A 23,571-nucleotide genomic window follows, 5' to 3' on the forward strand; every position below is an offset into this window, starting at 1 on the left:
GCTTCCACTGTGCTCCCTATAATTGATCTGCCACAAGATGCAAGTCTCCTAATCTTTCAGAGAGATTAAGATAAATGTAAATCTAAAATACAAAAATGAAATGTCAACTAGAGCTGTATCTGCTGGGGATTAGATCTAGCGCTGAATAAACAAAATATTATGAACCTGACTTAATTGATAGCAGAATGCTCCTTACTTAATGCAAGGCTTGGATCTGCTGGCAAGCATCCATCTTCCTATTATTCCAATTTAAAAACCTGCAACACCAATTAAAGGTACAGTCTTAATCCTATTGAAGTAAATAGGAACAAATAGTTTATTCTAGTAAAGAACAGTATCCTAGGGCTGAACCATGTGACTAGAATTTCAACAAGGGTCACTGCCAGCTCTCACTGCCTATCCCTCCCTCTGCATACCCCACCTGCCCAGACTGCCACCTCTTACCATCCTTGCCTCCATCCAAGATGTAAACCTCCTTCCTTGTTCGTTCCCCAGACTTCTTAGAAGACAATGCGGCAAGCCACACATTCCCTAAGTTCATGAACATCCATCAGACATGCATGGCTTGCTGTACTGTCTTTAAGACACCCAGAGGGAGGGAGGGAGGGAGGGAGGGAGGGAGGAAGGAAGGAAGGAAGGAAGGAAGGAAGGAAGGAAGGAAGGAAGGAAGGAAGGAAGGAAGGAAGGAAGGAAGGAAGGTTTATTCAACACTTCATGAATGGAAGATGAGCAGAACCATTGTGATACAGCAAGGTGGCTGAATCTACCACTACCACCCTTCCATCAAAGTCTACTGCCATCTTGCTTCACCTTATTGTAGAGCCAGCCATGGGTTCATTAATTGCTCACCATAAAGTGTATCTAGAGAGCCAGGGTGGGATAGTGATTAATATGTCAGACTAGGATCTGGGAAACCCAGGTTCAAATCCTCATTCTGCTATGGAAACCTGCTGGGTGATCTGGGGCAAGTCACATACTCTCAGTGTCGATTCTGGCAAGTATTTGGATGGGAATACCAGGGGCACAATACAGAGGCAGGCAATTGCAAACCACCTCTGAATGTCTCTTGCCTTGAAAACCCTATGATGGTCACCATAAATCAGCTGTGATGTCCCCCCCAAAAAAAGATTGTAGCTATATCTGAACTAACTAGACTTTTTAAAAGAAGATCTTAATTGACTTTCTTAGAATGCCCCCGATCTTGCATATGTAGAAAAATAGTGAGGCAAAAGTCAATATGATGTAATATTAGTTTCAAAGAAAATTCCCAGCATGGTTTGCAAAGTGCTCTTCAATAGAATCTAAAAAGACATATACAGCTTTAGTGGTTAATTGGATACATATTATGTCTCTGAATAAGATAGTTCCTGTGTTATAAGAAGGAGACATAATATGAGCCCAATTAACTACTAAATAAATTATGTACTTTTTTGTAAATTTGCCTTAAGATCCATGAAATGCATAGGAAATTTTCTATTAAACTTCTATTACAACTGATTGGCTTTTGCTTTAATGTTTTTTCTGACTTTCAGTGTACTTTTTTGTTTGCTCCTTTGCTGTAATCTGCAGAATAGTGTGCAGTTGTCATGATTGCCCTCCTCCCACTCCCTTACAATTTTTTTCTGGATTGGGCCACATCTGCACAACAACAGCAGAAGATAAAGCCTTTACATGTCTTAGAAACATCCACAGCTCATGCTTTCCAAAGTACACATAGCTCTAGTTCTGGATTTTCCATGAATAACCAGTGCTGCTGAGCACTCTCTAGTGGGGAATAAAATGGAAGGGGTGGAGGAGCAAGCTCACTTGTTCGGCCTTCTGAAATATAAACACCTCTACATTTTCTATGAATACTCTGATCCTAAGGTAAACTTATGTACTCAGAAGTAAAATTATTTCAGTACAATCTACACCAGAGTAAGCATGTTTAGACTAGTAATATTTTTAATTATTAACATTTAATTATTAATATTTCATTAATATTTAATTATTAATATTTCATTTTAGTCTAAATGATTTTAAAAGTCTAATTTTTGAATACATGACAATTGTGGGAAACTTTCATGATTTGTCTTGTAGAAGTCAATCTCATGCAGGGGTAACAACTGCACAACACAACAAAAATTAACCCAGTGATGCTTTGCTCAGGAAAATGCTGTGAAGGAATACTTAACTTGCTGAATTCTGATTGTCAAATAGCTCTGAAAGCTGCAGGAGTAGTTCTGGGATAAAAGGTAAAATCCTTAAATTACATTATGTCAGAAGTGTCCTGAGAAATTTAAAATGTCTCAGGAAAGGAAGCATACCTTTGGATCTGAGAGCCAGGAATAAACATCAGAGTAAGGCCTTGGCCTCTGTGCCCCATTGTTGGACCTCCAGAAGAACTGGTTGGCCACAGACTTGAGACTGGATGTTGGACTTGATTAACCACTTCCAGCACGGTTTTCTTATGTTCTTAATGAGTATACTTCATGATAATGTGGCAAAGGCACTTCACCCTCTCCCCTTTCAGTCAGTCATAAGGCATACATGACAAACAATTTCACCAGTATTTCCAAACTGGAAAGAAAGGAATCTTTTGTTTATTAATTCTTGTCCTAAAAATGAAGCCAGAACCTCTCCCCAGTACATTTCTGTAAGTAAAGAGAGTTAACTATATTTTATTTATTTATTTATTTATTATTTGGGTTTATAAACCGCCCTCCCCCAAAGGGCTCAAGGCGGTGTACAACATGGATAGAGCACAATAACATTTTAAATACGATAAATATAAGTTAAAACAGCTCTAATAAGAATAAAAATAAACCCTTCCCCATTTAAAATGCAGCATTAATTAACTCAGGATGGCGGCCTCTACTAATTCCCATAACCCCAAACAAAGGGGTGGCAGGATCTCCATGATGTCGTAATGGAGAAAAAAGAGGAGGAAGGAAGAAGGAGGAAGGGGGCCCCTATCAACAGCTGGACCCCCCCCAAAGCGTCTCGGTGGAACAGCTCAGTCTTACAGGCTCCGCGTGAACTCAGTAAGATCCTCAGGGTCTGGACAGCTGATGGAAGAGCTGCTCCACCAGGCAGGGGCCAGAGCCAAAGGCTTCAGTCCGGGTGGGAGGCCACAATGTGATCATCGGTAGAATCACCAGGTGCCATTCTCTGCTGAACGCAGAGGCCTATTCGGGACATATGGGGTAAGACGGTCCCAAGAGGTAACGGAGGTCCCAGGTCACATTAAGCACTAAAGGTTAACACCAACACCTTGAAACATCTGGTACTCAATTGGTAACCAGTGCGCGGCGGAGCACAGGGGTAATATGTTCTCCCCTGGCACCCTGTGGCATACCGCATTCTGGACCATTTTTACTTCCGGACCACGTTAAGGGAAGGCTCCGCGAGCGAAGTTGCAGCCAGTCTAACCTGAGGTGACTGTTGCATTGGACCACAGTAATAGGTCATTGGGAAAGGAAGGGAGCAGCCGCCGGCCTGACGATGGTAGAACGCCGACTGGTTATATGGCCACCTGGGTCTCCATAGAAAGAGACAAATCCAGGTGGACCCCAGAAACGCTGACAGAGGCTGGCGCTAATATAGCCCCTCCCACAACCGGGCGGCTGAAAATCCCCAACTCGGCCCCAGCCAGAGGATTCCGCCTTTGGATTCAGTTTCAGCCTGCTCTGTTTCAACCAACCAGCCACCGCCACCAAACAATGCTGGAGAGGGTAGCGTCAGCTTCCCTCCATCGATACAGAATGAGCTGAGTGTCACGCATTATGACACGCCAGCCCAAAAGCCCGACCAACTGAGCAAGGGGTCGACATAGATAAAGAATAGCGGGATAACAGCGCTTCCTGAGGCACCCCACAATGAAGTGAGCACCTCCAACGCTGATCCCCGCGACCACTTGTTGTCCGTCCCGAGAAACGGTGGGCAACCATTTAAGGACAGTGCCTCGCACCCCGGAAGTGGCCAGGCAGGGTCAAAAGGTCATGATCGACCACATCAAACGCCAGGTTAGGATCCAACAAACCAGTAGCTACCATCCGCTTCGGTCTAGTTGTAAGCGACATCCAGACGGCGACGAGAACGGTCTCCGGCCCCATGCCCAGCACGGAACCCGGACTGAAGGGATCAGCCGATGTGTCCTCCAGAAACCCCGAAGCTGCTCCAACATCATTCCCCTCTCACTACCTTCCCTGAAACGAAGATCTCAAACGGGCTGCAATTGGCCAGATACACAGGATCTAACGATGGTCTTTTAAGAGTGGGCGACCACTGCCCTCCCCTTCAACCCACCAGAAAACTCCTTGCTCAAGGGAGCTATTGATGATACTCAACAGGTGGGGTCGAACTCCGGCCTCGCACACTTTAACAAGCCAGGAGGGGCACGATCCAGAGGGACAGGTAGGTCTTAACAGCAGCCAGGGGCCCTGTCAACAGCGGCTTCCGAGAGTTGTGGGGAGAACTGGCCAAACATGGGCCAGAAGACGGCAGGGAGCTCCAGTTCGCTATTGTCTCTAAGGTGGCAGGTAAATTCATGAGCCACATGACTTGTCCGGCGAAAAGCTCATGAATGCCTCACAGCTACCAGCCACTGACAATTTAGGACTTCTAGACAATGGCGGTCAAGGACCCAATAATAATGGAACAATTGTGCTGGAAGTAGAGCTAGCAGACTCGGTGGGAGGAGGAGAAGAAAACTCCTCGCCTCCCCTTCTTCGTCAGCCATCTCATAGGCCTTCATAAACGCTCCTATAAGATGCGTTCGTGGTCACCGCCACCTAACTCTTCCTCCACACCGCCTGTCGCCTAAGTTCCGCTTCACATGAGCCCCGGTATACCATAATAGTCAGCAATGGGCGAGGACGCTGGCGCAATCTCCCCGGATGGCATCGGAGAGACGGGAATTCCAGTCTCCACCAGCTCATCAAGGGTGCCGTGGTCTTTGTGAGTCCCCATAATTCAGGAAACCAATAGGATCCATGAGTCTCCTCACATGACAAAAAATACCACGCCGACAGGGCTATGGCATCGCCCATCCGGCCTTCAGGGTATATCAATGGGACGGCACCACCATAGAGGACATGACCATACTAACCTCACACCAAGACCAAGTCCACGTGTCCGGCCTCATGAGTGTGGGGCCAGAATTCAATTGTTGAGAGGCCCAGTGTCACTAAGGATGACAATTGTCCTGAAATATTGTAGAAACATGAGGCGGTAAGCAAGTCGACATGGACATTGAAGTCCCCAAGACAATAAGCTCAGGGGAACCGCAATTTCAGTCCGCCACCACTCCAGCAGCCGCCGGGCAGCTATCTCCCCGGTGCGCGCCAGGCGACCGGGTACACCAGGAGAACAGCTAACCTCCTGGGCCAAATCCACTCCAGGTCACACACTCTAGACCATCGACTGGGACAGGGCTGCCCTAAAAGGGATGCATCAATGGGATGAACATTGCCACGCCACCCCCCCCCGGCCCCGCAGGTTCGGTGGACTGGTGCAGACACGAAACCTGGGCGCAGACTGCTGGCACACGGGTCTCCCCTTCACGCACTCCAGGTCTCGGGAGGGACAAGCCAGGTCCACCTGCAGGTCCCCGAAAGTCCCGAGAACTGTGGTCTTATTAGTTATGGACTCCTGGCATTGATTAACACCAATGACGGGCGGAGTCTCTGAACCCTGCCAACTATCGCTCGATAGGGAAAGTCGGAGGTCAGAAGGTGAGCGAGCATATCTACCTCTCCCCCACCTTCTCTCATATGGCCCCCGCCTACCATCATATGACTTAACTATTAAACAACCTTGGATAACAAGTGTTGAAAAAGACTTCTTACTGCCTGAGTCTCTAAAGAGCCATTTGAAGAACAGGCAACATGAAACCAGATTGCTAAATAGTGGGACTTGGTATAAAGTAGCTCTATTGTTTGTCAAACCACATAACACACTGGGAGATTTGTCAGTTGGTTTCTAGTGTGGCTTTTCATAGGAATTTAAAGGGATTATGACTGTTCAGTTCTCTCTGTCCACCTTCATGGTTTCTGTGGCTGGCAAAGTTCTAGACACAAGGAGGGGAGGGAAGTCTTCATTTCTTTCTCCCAAAGCCTCTTCCCTCACTTGCCATTTGATCCATTATATGGGCTATATTTAATCACTCACATGCCCAACAACCTCCCCAACCTCCCACATCTGGTCCCTGTTTGCCTAGCTTGGTCAGTCTGGCCCAGGTGCAGCTTTTGTGGGTAGTTTCTTAAAGGGGCCACACACTGATGTGTAGGAGTTATTCATTTCCTGCCCCAATGATGCTTACCCTCTTGCCACCAGGGAGGTCATAGGAGCAGTTGTCAGCCTAGTTGGGACTGAGGTCATGTTTACCTGCTGTGCCCCAGGTAGGTCTGGGAGATGGTCTGATCTTGGACACTTTTATTGTTACATAGCAGCTGTGAGAGTCCCGGTTCAGATTGGGTCTATGATATAAGGGCCCCACCTCTAAAATGGCACATTGGTTGTGATGTTGGGTGCCAGGCGATATAGCAGCAGACAGCAGGGAAGGAACATACTAGCTTCTACAGACTGGGTTCTTATGCTTTTCAGTGTACCTGTAGGGTCACCAGATTTGCATCTGAGATGTTTCATCAAAAACATTTGTTCTTACACTGGATTTAAAATTCCATTTCATCTGCCAAATCAGTGCAGCAGCATTCCTTTGTTTTATGGCATTTCCTTCTTTTTTAACATATATAAATGCTGAAAGGAGATCTGAATTTTGCATTTTCCACTAGCTAAAATATTGACTTCCTGACAACAAAGAATGTTACCAAGTACAAATTGTGACATAAAGATATAAGCCTAAATATGATTGGTGTATTTTAGCAGTGTATTTTCTGAACAAAATCATAACTAATGTAATTGGTTTAGGTTGCCACCTTGTGGCAAATATATACCACTTGAAATGGCAGGGCACATGTGAAGGAAAAATCTCACTGCTGAAAATGCCATCTTTCCCTCAAGAAAAGCATATTGGTACTCTGGAATATATTCCTCTAGTATGTCTGTCTGTGGACTATGAAAAGCTTTTTAATGACGTCCCACTTTAGAAGTGGGTAATCTTCATCTTTTAGATGGACTTTCATATGAATTGAATTTTGAATGAAATATCAAGAATGTACTTTTTTTGTCCTGTAATATTAATTTATGGATAACTGTTCTGCCATTGGGCCATTTACAATCCTGGAGAGAACTGAAGTTATTCTCCTTGTTTTAATTTCTTCCCAGGTTTTCAAATTCCAAATTACCTGGCCATGTTTCTGAAGGGGAAGCACCAGAAAGTCTCCGTTTGTTTAAACCTCCATTCAAGTGACGTATGTATAGCTTTTTTATAGGGTGGGTTTGGGGGTGGGGCTCGGGGGCAGGACCATGCCCCCACCCACCCTTGGGGGAGGCAGGGGGCGCATGCGCAGTAGAACTAAGAGAAGCCACCCACACAGGCAGCCGGCATCACATACTTGCAAGCTGCAAGCAAGCCAGCCAGGGAAAGAAAGTCTCACCTCTTGGCTCTCACGAAGCATGTTTTGAGTCCGGGAGCTCTCGTGAGAGGTTCTTTCCCCAGCCAGTGGCTTGCAGCTTGCAAGCGTGTGATGCCAGCTGTCTGTGTGGGTGGCTTCCCTTAGTTCTGCTGTGCACGCACCCTCCACCCCACACACTGACCTCTCATTTTTGCAGCAGTGCGCGCTGCCGCCACGAGGTTGCCTGGGCCCAGTGGGAGGCACAGCTGGGGCAGGAGGGGCATGCAGCTGTCCCCCCCACTGGACATGTAATGGGGGGTTAAACTCGTGAACCCCCCCTTACCTACGTCCCTGTTCCACTCTGTAGAACGTGGTGAACATATGCAGTATACTTGGGCTTGCATTTCAGTTTATACATATTATTACCACTTCCCACAGTAATGATATGCATGCACATGTTGGAAAAATGCTACTCTGGGAATTTTGCGTTGATGGCATATAAATGTTTAAAATAAATAACAGCAATACTGGTACAATTATAAGTTATATAAAGTTTCTTCTTGTGTGATGTTTTACCTATGTAAACTACAGCACAAAGAAGAATCTTGATGCATATATATGGTCAGATCAAAGGGGTAGATTCTTTTTTAGTGTTTTACCAATGTACATGTGCACATCAATAATACAACAGGGAGATGAAAAAAATTAAAATTGCTGCCAATTGCAAGATCCAGTTCTAAAATTAATTGTAGAAATCTTCAAAGTTAAACCAAACTTAAAGAACAGTGGAATACAGGACACAGAGATTCTGGAAAATAAAGGAAACAGAACCAGGAGAAAGTGCTCGTCCCTAGAGGCAATATGAAGTCCATGTCAAAGGCAATCATTGACCAACTGCTGTTCAAAACACAATGCTGAATTAGAAGGACTTTGGTTTATCTAGGAAGGCAATTTTTATGTTCTTAAATAATTCCAATTTTTTTCATAGCTAAATAAAGAATCACACAGTAGAATTAAATGCATCAGAGCCTTAGGCTGTTTAAGTTAATTTCCCCTTTCTGAGGATTTACTGTAATTTATAATGCTCTTTTTATTCTCTGACTGAATTTTGCCCTGGTACTCTATCCATTACATGCACCACATAAGTCTAATTACTCACACTTAATTTTACTTTAAATAGAGAACCTTATCTACACATTCATTTGAACTAAGACCACATTTGTCTCTGAATTTGAAAATCTGGTTTAGGATTTTTTTTATTTTTTACACAGGGAAACAGGCAGGTTTTTTTAAATAAAGGTTTGTGATCCATGGAGCATTATTGTCAGAGATTTACTCTGAGGCTCAACAAAATGTTCCTTTAGCTAGGCAGTAAGAGGTAGATGTGGCTGATACAGAGAGAAGGTAACAGCAATTGTGGAATAGTTTCACAAAGTAGTACACTTTCACAATAGGGACTGACAATAATCCGAAAGAATTACTGAAGTTCAAGTTGGGAAAAGCTTAATATACTAGTTATGCATAACACAAGTATTAAATCTTATCTGGCAGGTAAATAGATGAGCTGCAAAAAGGATGGAAAGATCCAGAAATGATCAGTGCAGTGAAAATATGTTGTGCTTGGCATACCTTGATCTATTCCCCCAAGAAAGATATGGTAGCTTAAATAGCACTTACTGGTATGTATTCAGAAGACATGTGAGTTCTCATCAGATGCTACAGTAATTTGTCAACAATACAGGTATAGTTAGGATTCATATACAAGCTCTGTAATGGATTTCAAGGAAAGCATTGAAGAAGTCCATTTGATTTAATTTTCCTATTTATAAAGAAGGGATTATAATAGCAGAATGTTTATGAGAAGAACACATTGCCTGCTATAAGTGTTTAAGACTAGTGCATTATAAAGCTAAAACTGACACGACTGTAAAAATGTTAAGACCACTTCAGAAATATCTGCTTCCTTTTTAAGGGGAATTTTAAGGCCAAAAACACAATACATGAGACATGAGTTGGGCCATGGGTACCCAACCTTACTTATAGTCACAAGTATGATTTGGGGTACCCAATTTTACTTGTAGTCACAAGTATGGTTTTAAAGACCCTTTAAAATCTTCCATTGCACTGTTCAGCTTGAAGACACTGTGAGGGGAGGGAGAGACTCCAGGCTTCTTGGGATGGACACATGAAGCCCAAGTAAGGGACAAATGCTCACATACACACCCCAAAAAAACCACCATGGCTGTTTCTGCTGATGAAAATGGTGTGGGAGAAAAGTCTGAAGCCCCTCCTCCCACCCCCCAGTGCTCCTAAGCCAAACAGTGTAATGGAATACTTTGAAAGTGACGGCTCAATCATACGTTTGACTACAAGTTGGGTTAGGCACCCATAATCTGATTAGTGTCACATGTATCTTGCATTTTGGCCTTTAGATGTCTAGCAGTTACATAGTTTCAGCATAAATTTGGGTTATTACAGGTGTTGGAGTTATGATGCATCTGAAAGCTCGTATCCTGAGAACTATTCAGTACCTATCAGTGCCATGTGAAGATTGTGCTAGAGCAGTTTTAAATGGGAGGATTTCAAAAGCCCTTTTCCGAAGTTACAGTGAATGCACATACAATCCATGTCACAATTTTTGTTTATACATGAATTGAGTAATTTTCATGCTACTTTCAATGTTTGTATAGTTGAATGTGTTATTGAAAGCACATTTATACAAGTACAGGTCTCCAATGACACTTATAAAATGAATGCACAGTGGCTCTTTCTTACAAACAGGTGTTGGCATGTACAACCAGGATGTATGGATCATTCACTGGATCATGTGAACAGGGCTATACTGTGCAACATTCAGGTTATAGAATCTCTGCATTTAACTTAATGCACAGAGAAGTGAGGCATGGAATTCACTCCTCATTCCTTTGAAACAAATAAACTTTGCTGTAGGAAAGATCAATACCATCACACATTACTTTTAAGTTAAGGAATTCAGAAGCATGATAAGTGATTCATGCTTCTGAATCAACGTGTGCAGTTAAAATAGTGTCCAATATTAAAAATGCTGCCGTATGAAATGCTCTGTACCTTCAGATTGGAGTAAATTAACTGAAGGAAGCTGCAAATGCCCTGGAAGATTCAGAAGAGGGAAATCAAAGCATAAAAGCTAGTGAAGATTTGTTTAATGTTGTAGGCCACATTAAAATGCTACCAGTGGAGTGTGAATGTTCAAGGGCAAAAAATCATTAAAGCATCACACCGTTTCATGTTATTGGCTCTAACTAGTAGAATCATTTAATCTTTGAATTTGCAGATCCAATGTGTGGAATACACTTGTTAAAAAGAGTACTGTAATTTATATATCTATATCTATAGTGCTACCCTAACTTTGTGAGGTAAATACTTAATCCTTAGTTCAATTTGTCATATCCAGAACTCCAAAAAATGTTAGTGGAGCGATTCCAATAATACCACATATGTAGTTGTTACAGGATTAAACTGTGACCCAGGAGTCCCAGGTTCAAATCACCACTCACCATGCAACTTACTTTGGGCTAATCACTTACCTCAGTCTATTTGCCTCACAGGACTGTGCTGAGAATATAAGAGAAGAGTAGAGAGAACACTGTATGCTGTCCTGAGTTTCTTATCGGGGGCGGGGGGGCAGGGGGAGGACATGGTAAAGATATATTTAAATAAATCATGGTCTATGGCTGTTGTGGCACAGTATTGGAATGGCCTTATTGTGGGAGACACCAATCCTATGACAACATTCTAGAACAATTTTGTTTCTATTTACAAGTTTAACACGAGCCTAGGAGATGTGGGGCAGAATTATGTAAATGATAATTGAGATTCCAAAGTCAGATTAATGTGAACAATGAAGGAAGCCCACTCCATTATTTGAACCTGAGCTGATCAAAGCATGAAAGAATGTACTGATTACCTAACAACACAAAATTAATTTTCACTCAAGTAAAAAGTAACTTTACCAACCTCCAAGAGATCTCTCCCTCGGGCCTATTATTACAACTGATCTCTAGGTGACAGAGATCAGTTCACCTGGAGAAAATGGCCACTCTGGAAAGAGGGCTTTATGCCATTATACTCTATTGAAGTCCCTATCCTAAAACCCAACCTTCCCCAGGCTACACTCCCAAAATATCCAGGTATTTCCCAGGTATTTCCCAACTAGGACATAGCAGCCCTACTACTAAAGCTGAAGTTGTAAGAAATGGCCCTTTGCATTCAGTCAGACTTTCTATCATGCTCAGGTCCAAATAGAATGATATATTCAAAAAATTCAGGCATGAATGTACAAAATACTACAAGGAAGGTAACAGTTTCAAAAAAGCAGTGCAATTCCCAGATATTAAGGTAAGAAGAGTTTATATATATATATATATATATAGCCCTATGTAGTTGTCCATAGGAGGCCAGCTTTCAAATGTGGAGAGAATGAAGCAGGAGTGGAGCATCTAACTCAGTAGAGGCATTCCCATTATTTAACAGAAAAGAACAGGGACACTTCTGTACATTAATGTTAGAAGGTAGCTATGAGGTCGGCAGTCCAGAGGCAGAGACAGGAAGTATGTTGAGGCAAAAAAGATGACCTTTTCCTTGGCCATCTCAATGGAAAGCTGCACCCTGTTTCCCCACATTCTCACTGCAAGACTCTTAATATTTGCAGAGTTCCTCCCTCTCAAAACATTAATAGGCAATGTATTGTCGAAGGCTTTCACAGCTGGAATCACTTGGGTGCTGTGTGATCTGTTCCTTCAGAGGATCTGATCCTTCAGAGGATCCTTCAGAGGCCATACAGCCCGGAAACCACACAGCACCCAAATTAATAGGCAATCTTAGTAACACACTTAGGGAAAGAGCTTGCAGGACAATAATACCTATCCCAATCAGATATACCACTAGCAGCTAAGCACTGATCCCACCTCACATTAAAACCAGAGGGTACGTTCTATACCACTGCTCAAAAGGTTTATCCCTAGTTTTCATCCTTTCTTCCCTTGCATAGAGGTCTTTTCCCTCCCCACACTTCTCGCACCCACTTTTCTTGTCAGACTCTAAGGTACTTTTGTCAGACTCTTAAGGTACCCAGGAACCATAAATACAATAAACCAGCAGTTTCATCAAGCATGCTGTCAACAACAATTATAGGTCCTACTCCCTTTATTTAGTGTAATTTCTTTATTACTGAATTAGCTTATAATTGTATAATATTTATTTATTATTTAAAACTCTTTATGCTATCTTTCCAACCTGTCAAGGTCCACAAAGATCCACTTGGCAAACATAAAAACATTTAAACAATTAAAAATGTGGTGACAATTATAAAATTCTATATAAAACACATGAGCAAGCAACACTAGAAGGAAGGCCAATGACCTTTATTGGGGGTGTGCCAGATAAAACAAGTCTTCACCTCAAGGTTGCCAGTGATGAGAGCATAGGCTTGCCACATCCAGATTGGGAAACTCCTGGAGATTTAGGGGTGGAACTGTGGGAAGGACAAGAACCTCAGTGGTATACACCACAGAGTCCATCCTCCAAAGCATCCATTTTCCCCAGGGGAACTGACTTCTGTAGTCTGGAGCTGTGCCGTAGTTCCAGGAGACCCCCAGGTCCCATCTGGTGAACTGGTGAAAGACATTGGCAATTTCCATCCAACACAAATAAAACATTTTGCAGACATTTTTTTAAAAAACCTGTTTTTGCTCTCTTTTTTTGGCCACATAGCATGGACAAATAAAGAGTTTCACCCCAAAACAGTTATTTTACCCGCCTCCCCCCGCCCCATTAGAGCTCTTACTTTCCAGGTCTGTTGGAACATTTCCTCCCCGTAGAGGTGTTCAATGTGTTGTCGAAGGCTTTCACGGCCAGATTCAACTGGGGAGGAAATGTTCCAACAGACCCAGAAAATGGAGACACTCTTGATCAAGAAAGCACACCTACTACACTAGCAAGTTCCACCCGAACACTTACTGATTGGTTCCCCACTCTGGGACATGGACAATGTACCCCACTAAACTTTCCCTTCTCACTAGACACACACAGTGTGAAACAGACTTTTCTCTGTGATACATCTCTGAGATGCCAGTCACAGATGCAGATGAAACGTTAAGAACAAGATCTACCAGATCACGGCCACGCAGCCTGGAAAACCCACCACAACCAGATTAAACAAATAATTCTACTGTCGGAGGAGGCCAGGCAGGAGATTTTTGTTTTTTGTCACCAGCTCTGTTACTTTGCCCCTTCCCTGCCTCACCACCAAAATACATCTTCTTTGGGCAATGTGGTATGTGCATGTGTAACCCCTATGATCAGAATGGGTTGACCCAGAAAGGGGTGGAGACTCTAAGCCGGAGAAGGCTGCAAAAACTGGTGAAGTTGGAGGAAGCAAGGCTACCAGGCTGTAGGGACCCTGGATTTTAATCAACTCGCTATAAGCTCTTAACACCTTGCTTTAAAGGTAATTCGCAAAAGTTGTTGGGAATCCAGTGGGAAGGGAGTTGGTTATTTTTGCCATACATTGTAAAATGTTAGAATTCTTATTGTTTGGTGGGCTTGCTATGTATGTAATTGATGGGAGTTCGCTTCAGTAACCTTCTCATCATCTTGGATCCCATCTACCAAGCCTCTGGAAGTCTCCTCATAAGCCAACCACCAGTATAAGGAAGAATTGGACTTTGCATTTATCAGTAGCTCTGTCGAAGATAAGGCGACTCTGAAATGCAATCCTCTTAGAAGGATCTGTAAATTGTTAATGTTAAATGTAAATGTTAAAAGTTTTATTTGTTAAGTAAACCATTTTGTTTTAAAATTTAGTTCTTTGGCAATCTCCTTTCCAAGTTCTGGCCCCCACAGAAACCCATATTGTTAGAGGGTTACTACATTGACAGACACAACCACCTGCTGCTGCTGTATGCTAATTACAACCTGATGCATATGAGGGCGCCTAAAGAGCTAGAGATAAGAACTTTCACCCAAACCCTGCAGTAAAAGCTTACTTTGCTGTCCAATACTGCATTCATCTCACTACAAAAGCCAGATTTATATTATCTATTAGCACTTTCTTACATGATCTAGGACTAAAAACAGTGAAAGAGGGCTATCTGCTTTTAAAAAATGAATAACTACCATAATTTTGAAAGGATTGAATTGCATGCTCTACTCTATCTTGTAGTTTCATTGGGAATCCTTCAGTCATTTTTTGCTCATTAGACTGACTTGATGGTGATCTCAAAACTGTGCAAGATCTAAGGTCTTTATTTTTCTACTGCTCTTAGCAACTCTCTTGGTCAGTTCCATGTCAAATTGATGTCTAGGCTCCTGTACAGATTTTAACCAACATCAAAATTAATTGACAAGTCAAGCCTTACTGTCAGGCAGCCTTAGCATAGAAGGGAATAAAAATATTTCTGGGCCTGCTAACACTGACAACCTGAAATCCTACATGCAGACTAGATTCTATTTTGCTTTAATGTCTATTTAGCAATGTATCATGCTGGGCTCCCTTATGGCTAGCATAAGAACAGAAGTTTCATGGCAAGAATTAATTTTAATTTGCAGTGGAAAAATTCAGCTATTGGAAATAAATTTGAGATAAGTATTTCTCCTAAATGAACAATGTCAGGATTGTTGGGCTGAAATGTTCACCCTTCCTTTGAGCAATACATTAAGAGCACTAGATGTTGGTACAAGAGGGGAAAATCTACCTGATTTCCCCCCATGCATAAGCCTGATAAGCATATGTAGTTCCAGCACTGTTAATTTTATCTCCAACATGTGTGGACAGTTCTGTCGGCAGGCCACAAACCTGTTACATTATGTCTGCCCAGGTCTCTCTTCTCACAGATAATTAGTACGGTTGTGATAGCATGTCTCCAGAGGACAACCTGAAAACGTTCCATCGGGTAAAATGTGCAGCATGAAAAGGATCCTGTGTTTATACCTGAGTCACAGAGGCTACAACTGTGAAATGCCTATTCTTTGGGGTTTATGTCTGGTACAAACTGTATTAAAGCTAGTGTCTTTCTTCATGAGACACACTCAACTGAGCTGAAACTCATTTCATGAAATGTGCCTCCCATCCTGGAGCTTTGGTTTCATCCTGATTTATTAGAAGTGTGACACCTGTTTGCTCATTAGTGCAGCATCCTACAGTTCTTGTCTCGAAACACCATTAAAAGTACCCCCTTCCCCCCTCCAAAGTAACTTGATTACATAAAAAAAATTTCAGTTATTCAAGTAACATGCTTGGATCACTAAGTTATACTTAATTGTTTTTTGTTTTTAGGAATGTCTATGCTGTTTTTCAAATTTGTTCCCTCTTGTTCCCCTGCCAAAGAAAAATGCAAATGGAATAGAAATACACAGAGAAACAATGCCTGACAAAAACAGAAATATCAACCACTATGTTAGTATTGACATAATGGAAAGAACAGGTAATCATCTCAAATTACTTCTAAAGGCAGTGTATTCTTAAGATTTAAAAATGTGCCACATGATTTCATCAGAAAACACTGAGAAACTAAAACAACTAAATTTTTCAGAGAATGTAAAAGCTGAGCCTCCAGTTAAGAGTAACAGAAGCAGAGATCTTATCAGGGCAACCAGGTCTCCTGGAGTTGAAGGAGACCTCCTGTGAGCAGACCTCTTTCCCCACTGATGCTCGGAGGGGGGGTGAGGGAGAAAATGGGACAGGGGGGATTGTCATCATTGGTGGTGAGGTGATGTCACTTCTGTCATGACCCAGAAGTGGCATCATCATGTAGGAGCAATTCTGTAGCCATTTTATCCTCAACTATGACTTGTAACAATGACAGCTGACACTGAAGGACTGGCGACAGCTCCTTGTATATATAAAAGAGAGATTCTGAGCAGCTTTTGATAGGAGCATAAATGATTTTTCAAAAATGAACAAAACTTGATGTAGGGATATTTTTATCCACTTCTACCTGAATTATAAAAAACACATTAAAACTTGGAAAATCTGGTAACTTTAATTGGAGTTTTAGAACTAGATACATTAAGCATTTTAGCCATGCTAAAATTGTGTTTAGTCAGAATAATTTACATATTGTGTTTAGTCAGAATAAAATCCCACTGGGTTTTTTTGGATCCCACACTGCTATTTGCACAGGTTTGCACTGCTACTTTACATAAAGCTCTTGCCTGCATTATACCTTAAACATCAAAAACTCAAAAAGCCCCACCTAGTCCCATCCACTTTCCAAAATTACTTGGCAGGTACCGAGAAAGGTGATGGCAAATACCATGATACCCATTGTACACCACATTGGAGACACTTGGAATAGAAAAAACAACTATGGTAATGTTGTATATTTATACATCTTTGACTCTAGCCCAGTCCACACAACAACCCACTGAACTCACAGGGTGGAAGAGTGAGGAGCAAGCACTATGGCCTCACCCCTGACCACCTTTAAAGGCAAACACACAGAGGAAGCAGGCATGCAAATTCCCCCTCCCCATGATCAGCTATGCGGGTTTTGGAATGTTGCTGATCATGAGGAGGAAGAGTTCACACAGTCACACGGCTCTTCCTCTCCATGGTCACCTCTACAGAAACAGGTGTTTTTGCAGAGGCAGAAGGCATGGGCCAGCATGCTCACTCCTGCTGTGCATTCAGTGAATGTGTGGGGCTGTCATGTGCATCGGGCTTCTGTAACAAATGGAAGCCTTCTGTCCACCGATATTGTAATTCATAGACTTCACAACCAAATTGATAATCATTTGAGTCTTGAAAAAGTTATTTTAATTGGCACCAGGGAACCTTATACCCACACTGTGTGTGTCAAAGCTAAGAATGTAAGGAACTTGAAGGAGGGCTTTATACTGAGAAAAGATCCTGCTTAATAAAACCAAACATAGTTTTCATTCTGTGGGACAGGCCATTAGTTGGAACCTTTCATGGTATGAAAGGTGTTTGCAGCCAAATTGTCTCCTCACTTAAATACTGATTTTGCTCACATGGCATTGCCAAACACCTAAGGGGGAAAAAAAGAGTCTCTAATAAAGACTTAGTAGGCTTTTATTAACCGTGTGATGTTATTTACTACCATGTCATGGGAAACTTCACCTGCCCATTTCAACCCATTAAATGGTTGCTAAATGGAGAGGACACCAGCCTTCCAGCTATAACTAAAAACCCAGGAAATTCTGTCTGAGGAGTCTCAATGGAAAAGACACTGGGCCACCCGATGGATCTACAGCTGAGCAATTCAAGTTTCTTAAGTCCACATCTATAATAGATTTTCTTATCTCTATGCCTCACTTGTTCTGTCTGCATTGTGTGTATCTTTTAGTATATATGGCTTGCTTCCTTGTGGAAGAAAAAAACCGAAAAAGGTTTCTGCTTGAAATTTTTATCTGTCCTCTTCCTCCACGCACACAAAAGCAAACTGAGACAAAGGAAGGGGCAAGCCCTGGCTATTGATCTCTGGTCAAGAGTTAAGTATGAAAGGATGACTCTCTTTACATATGATGGATGTTAAACAATGGCTAATCTTAAACTGCAGCTGCACAGCTGGAACAGGAACTGGAGGCTGCTTGGCAAGATAAATGAATATGACAATTTATTAAAGATACATGGCAAGTGCTTGATGCAGCTGTGCTTTCTTAGCAAGCAGCAGTGGATTAGAGCGACTTCGAAAAGGGGAAACAAGTAATAGTGCCAAAGTGCAGGGGAGAAAAGCTACAATACCTGGAGCATTTCAGTTGGAAATGGGGTATGCTGTCATGCTGCTGGAATGAAAAAATGCTCTGAAAAGATATTTCTGGATTTCATACAGAGGTCAAGAGAAAAGGGCAGGAAGGAACACCAGCAAGGCTTAGAGCTATTTTAGGAGTATAGATTGCAGTGGAAAGCCAGAGTGGTATAATAGTTTGACTAGGACTGGATGGATTTGGGTTTAGATCTCTACTCTGCTGTAAGCTCACTGAGTGATCTTGGCCACGGTCCATTTTACAAGGGCAAAATGGAAAGATGGCAGATATACTCACTGAAGGAACAGTGGCCAAGATCTCCTCACATAAAAAATCTAGAAAAAATACTACACACCACACCCTGCTCATGCTTACCTGTCAGGAAAAAGGATGTTAATACATCCTATAACAGACAGGGAAAATTGGGGAGGGGCTGTAATAGCTGAAGACAGTGAAAGACATCCCATTGGTTTAAATGCAGACTGCAGGTCCTGTCCAGTCTAGTTCTCCATGGAACACTATAACAAAGATCACTTCTCAAGCATAAAGACTAAGCAACTCTCAGGAACTGAGGCATTTCCAGCTGTTTCACATACAGGGTTTTCCAAAAGAAGGGAAAGCTAAACACATTGCTGATCTTCTCACGTTAATATGCAACTTATCCCTGACATCTGCCTCCATCCCTCAAGCCTGGAAGATGGCCAATGTCTCATCAATCTTTAAGAAAAGATCTAGGGGGGGACGCAGTTTGACATCTGTTCCTCGTAAATTAGTAGAATTTATCATTAAAGATAAAATTATAAAACATGTAGAAAAGCAAGACCTGCTGAGGAAGAGTCAGCATGGCTTTTGCAGAGACAAGTCCTGCCTTAAAAACTTACTAGTGTTCTTTGAGGGTGTAAACAGGCATGTGGGTAAGGGGGAACCAGTGGACATGGTCTACTTGGATTTCCAAAAGGCTTTTGACAAAGTTCCTCACCAGGGACTATTGAGAAAACTCAGCAATGAAGGAATAAGAGGGGAAGTCCTCCTATGGATTATAAACTGGTTGAGAAACAGGAAGCAAAGGGTGAGTGTAAATGGGAAGTTCTCATAATGGAGTGCTGTAGGGAATGGTGTCCCCCAAGGATCAGTTTTGGTACCAGTGCTCTTTAACCTATTCATAAATGACTTGGAAGTAGGGGTGGGTAAGTTTGTGGATGATACCAAATTATGTAGGGTGGTGAGAACCACAAAGGATTGCAAAGAGCTCCAAGCAGACCTTTATAAATTAGGTGAGTGGGCTAAGAAATGGCAAATGCAGTTCAGCATAGCAAAATGTAAAGTGATGCACATCCAAACTTCACTTACACACTACAGGGGTCAGTGTTATCAGTCACAGACCAGGAAAGGGATTTGGGCGTTTTAGTTGATAGTTCCATGGGAATGTCAACTCAATGCATGGCAGCTGTGAAAAAGGCAAACTCTATGCTGGGGATAATTAGGAAAGGAATTGATAATAAAACTGCAAAGATTGTTATGACCTTATATAAAGCAGTGGTGCGACCGCAATTGGAGTACTGTGTTCAGTTCTGGTCGCCACATCTCAAAAAGCGTTATCGAAGAGATAGAAAAAGTGCAGAGAAGGGATTGAGGGACTGGAGCACCTTCCTTATGAGGAGAGGCTGCAGCATTTGGGACTCTTTAGTTTGGAGAGGAGATGTCTGAGGGGGGATATGATTGAAGTCTATAAAATTATGCATGGGGTAGAAAATGTCAACAGAGAGAAATTTTTCTCTCTTTATCACAATACTAGAACCAGGGGGCATACATTGAAAATACTGTGGGGAAGAATTAGGAATAATAAAAGGAAACACTTCTTCACGCAATGCATGATTGGTGTTTGGAATATGCTGCCACAAGAGGTGGTGAATGGCCACTAACCTGGACAGCTTTAAAAGGGGCTTGGACAGATTTATGGAGGAGAAGTCGATGTATGGCTACCAATCTTGATCCTCCTTGATCTGAGATTGCAAATGCCTTAACAGGCCAGGTGCTCGGGAGCAGCAGCAGCAGCAGAAGGCAATTGTTTTCACATCCTACATGTGAGCTCCCAAAGGCACCTGGTGGGCCACTGCGAGTAGCAGAGTGCTGAACTAGATGGACTCTGGTCTGATCCAGCAGGTTCTTTATTATGTTCTTATGTTCTAATCTTTGGGTATTAGTGTGATAAGGGGGGCTTGATTTATCAGCACTGTCCCAGGTTTTAAGTCCTTATGTCTTCCAGCTTTTAGATTGAATCCCTCAGGAAGATGCCAATTGCACCTTGCCATCTTATTTGATTTGGATCTGAAGCTTCTCTGACTGATCTCCCAATTTGCCAAAACTTTGCCCTAGCCGTCCTTTCAAAGTTTAGTATAATTTTAATCACTGTTTACTTCTCTCCATGTTTGGACAAGGATATCTTGATCCAGCAATAGCCACAGTTGTCTCAGTATATTGACGAATTGAATAAAAAATGTTATCATTCTGATATAATTATGGCAGGTTTTAATGTCAGAATGGGAAATAACAAATTAGAGATCAGTAAGGCTGCTGAGGTTGACCTTGACCTTCTGCCCTGGTATTTTTCCCTCCCAAGATGTTCTAAAGATAGGGTAATTAACAAGGCAGGAGTTACTCTTTTTAACCTTTGTCTTGATTTTAACTTGGCCCCACCTAATGGATGGCAAAGATTTGAGCACTCGCATTTGTGTCATGGAGAGGGTACAGCGTTCCTGATGTCAGCTGGGCCTATTGACAGGGTGTTAGACTTTCATATAGAGCACAGCACTTTGAGCGATCACCTGCCTATGGTTGTCACTCTTAATCATGACATTAGTTGTCCTCTCTTAACATCCTATAGCTGAAATCATTTCCTAATTAAATTGGGATGGTCAGATTTAATTGTACATAAGATTCAGGACCTCCTGCATTCCCATAACTTCATGGACCTGAAAAATGAAATCTAACAGCCTGAATGCTCAGATGAGGCTTTGGAATTATTTGAAAATTTAACAAAAACAAATTATCAAAAATTGCTCTCTTTCATCTGTCCCAAAAACAACCAGATGTGTAAACAACAAAGGCCCAGAATTTGATGACATATGCCATCAATTTAAATGAGCCCTGCGTAGTATATATGCCAGGTAGAGGAAAACAGGTGGTAATGCCCTATTACAGGAATATTTCTCTGTTTGAGAACAGCTGCAGGTACAAATGAAAGAAAACAGGGCAAAGATGCATTGGGAGGCTCTCATCCTAGCAATCTCCCAAAATGACTCCGCAAAATTTTGGAGTGTAACATCCAAAGATTTCTGTCCATCCCTCATGAACCCTGCACTTATACACAGCCATATCTGGTTCCAATACTTTTCTCAACTTTTCAAAGACACCTCCTTTGCCCTAAAACTTTATAGTCCCCCTCAAATAGGAAAGTACCTTGAATGGCACCCAGTTACTTAAGGAGTTTATAGCTCAGCTCAAAAGACATAAATCTCAAGGCCCTGATTCTCTTCCCCCTAAATTGTTTAAGACTTTTATGGACTGGTGGGCCCCTGTCCTCACCTCTGTATTCACTTCTATTAACAATGCAGGAGTAGTACCAGTGCTCTGGATAGAGGCAATTGTTGTCCCAATCTTCAAAAAGGGAGACCACTTATTACCAACAAACTACTGTCTAATTAGCTTATTATCTATCCTGGGGAATTTGTACGCCAAGTACTTATTAGATAAACTGTTCTGCTGGGTAACCAAGAATAAAATACTTGGACCACAGCAAGTTGGTTTTCAGAGGGGTAAATCCACCCTCAACCATTGTTTGGTCCTGAGCACTCTGATTTCCAAGTATTCCAGGGTAAATATGCCATAGCTATATGCAACTTTTATAGAACTCAGAGCTGCTTTTGACTCTGTGCCAAGAAAACTTTTGTGGAGGAAGTTTGAATGCCTAGGTGTAGAGAAGAGACTTCTCTCTTTAATCATTGCACTTCAGTCTAATACAACATGCCACATAAAGTGCAACCTGGAAGGCACTCTGACCCCTAAAATTACATCTAATAAAGGGGTCAAGAAGGGTTGTGTTTTCACGCCAAATCTGTTCAACCTGTTTTTAAATGACTTAGTGCCCTCTTTGAGAGGGTATGATATGCAAATCAAGGATATCTCTGCTGCTTTATGCAGATGATGCCACTTTATCACTGACCAAAGTGGGGTTAAAGCAACTATTAGCCAGGTATGCTGAATACTGTAATAACAACCTTGAAATTAATTATTTCAAATAAAAAATCATTATTTTTGCAAGCTTGTGATGCCCTTCCAACTGGATTTTGATTGGGGAAGAACTTCAGCAGGTTAAGATCTTTAAATATCTGGGCTTAAATTTCCATTACGCAGCAGGATGGTCCTCACACAGGAACATAATAGTTGCCAACAATAAAAATACAACCAACACTATCTTGCTTTTCTTTTACAGAAAGGGTCACCAATTTCTTCCTGCTGCCCTTAAAGCATTTAATGCAAAAGTCTGCCCACAACTTTTATATGATATTTCTTTATGGATCCAATCCTGAAATAGAAATATTGAGTGGATCCAAGCCACTTTTTTGTATAAAATATTTGGAGTTACACACTCTGTTACCTATGCCACCTTGTGCCTAGGAGCTAGACAACATCTTCTGGAGACCAGGGCTTGGTGTAAAACATTCAAGTACTGGATTTAGCTTTGCTTCAGGCATGAGGACATGAGCCTTATTGCCCAGGCTTTAACTTTTCTGCATGCTACTGAATGGTGGGCCCACATAGAAGCAAAGCTCCGTGCCTTGGGCCTGCCCCCTGATGTTACAGCCATGCTCCCTCCCAATGAGACGTTCTCCACTATAAAATCTACACTTTTTGAATTAGAACATCAGCAATTGATGGCTCATGCAAAAAAAAGTTCTGCTCCCATATGGCCGCCTAGGCATGGCCAGATATTTGTTCACTCTTTCTAATCCAGAGCACTGATGTGCCGTCACCTTGGCCAGATGCAATGTGCTGCCTTCAACTTTGAGGGATGGAAGAGGCTCCAAAACATACCATAGCGAGCATTTTTGCATCTGCACATTGAAAACTGCAGAAACTGTACACCATGTTCTGTATTACTGCCCCCTTCTTAACCGGGCCAGACAAGGTTCCTCCCAATCTTACTGATGGACTTAGAGTTCTGGACAGACCAGCAGAAGACTGTTTGTCTGTTAAACAATTAATCCAGGGATGCTCTAGAGCAAACAGCCAGGTTTTTATGCACGGTCATAAACAAACAATCTTAATT

General features: G+C 42.2%; 1 protein-coding gene across 1 annotated transcript in view; it reads right to left on the reverse strand.

Moving 5' to 3' along the window:
• TMEM232 (transmembrane protein 232) overlaps positions 1–23,571 on the reverse strand; it is a 194,093-nt gene that overhangs the window by 48,555 nt on the left and 121,967 nt on the right. The gene's annotated exons all lie outside the window — the stretch shown is intronic.

The sequence above is a fragment of the Sphaerodactylus townsendi genome, linkage group LG07 (assembly GCF_021028975.2).
Source record: "Sphaerodactylus townsendi isolate TG3544 linkage group LG07, MPM_Stown_v2.3, whole genome shotgun sequence".
Taxonomy (NCBI): domain Eukaryota; kingdom Metazoa; phylum Chordata; class Lepidosauria; order Squamata; family Sphaerodactylidae; genus Sphaerodactylus; species Sphaerodactylus townsendi.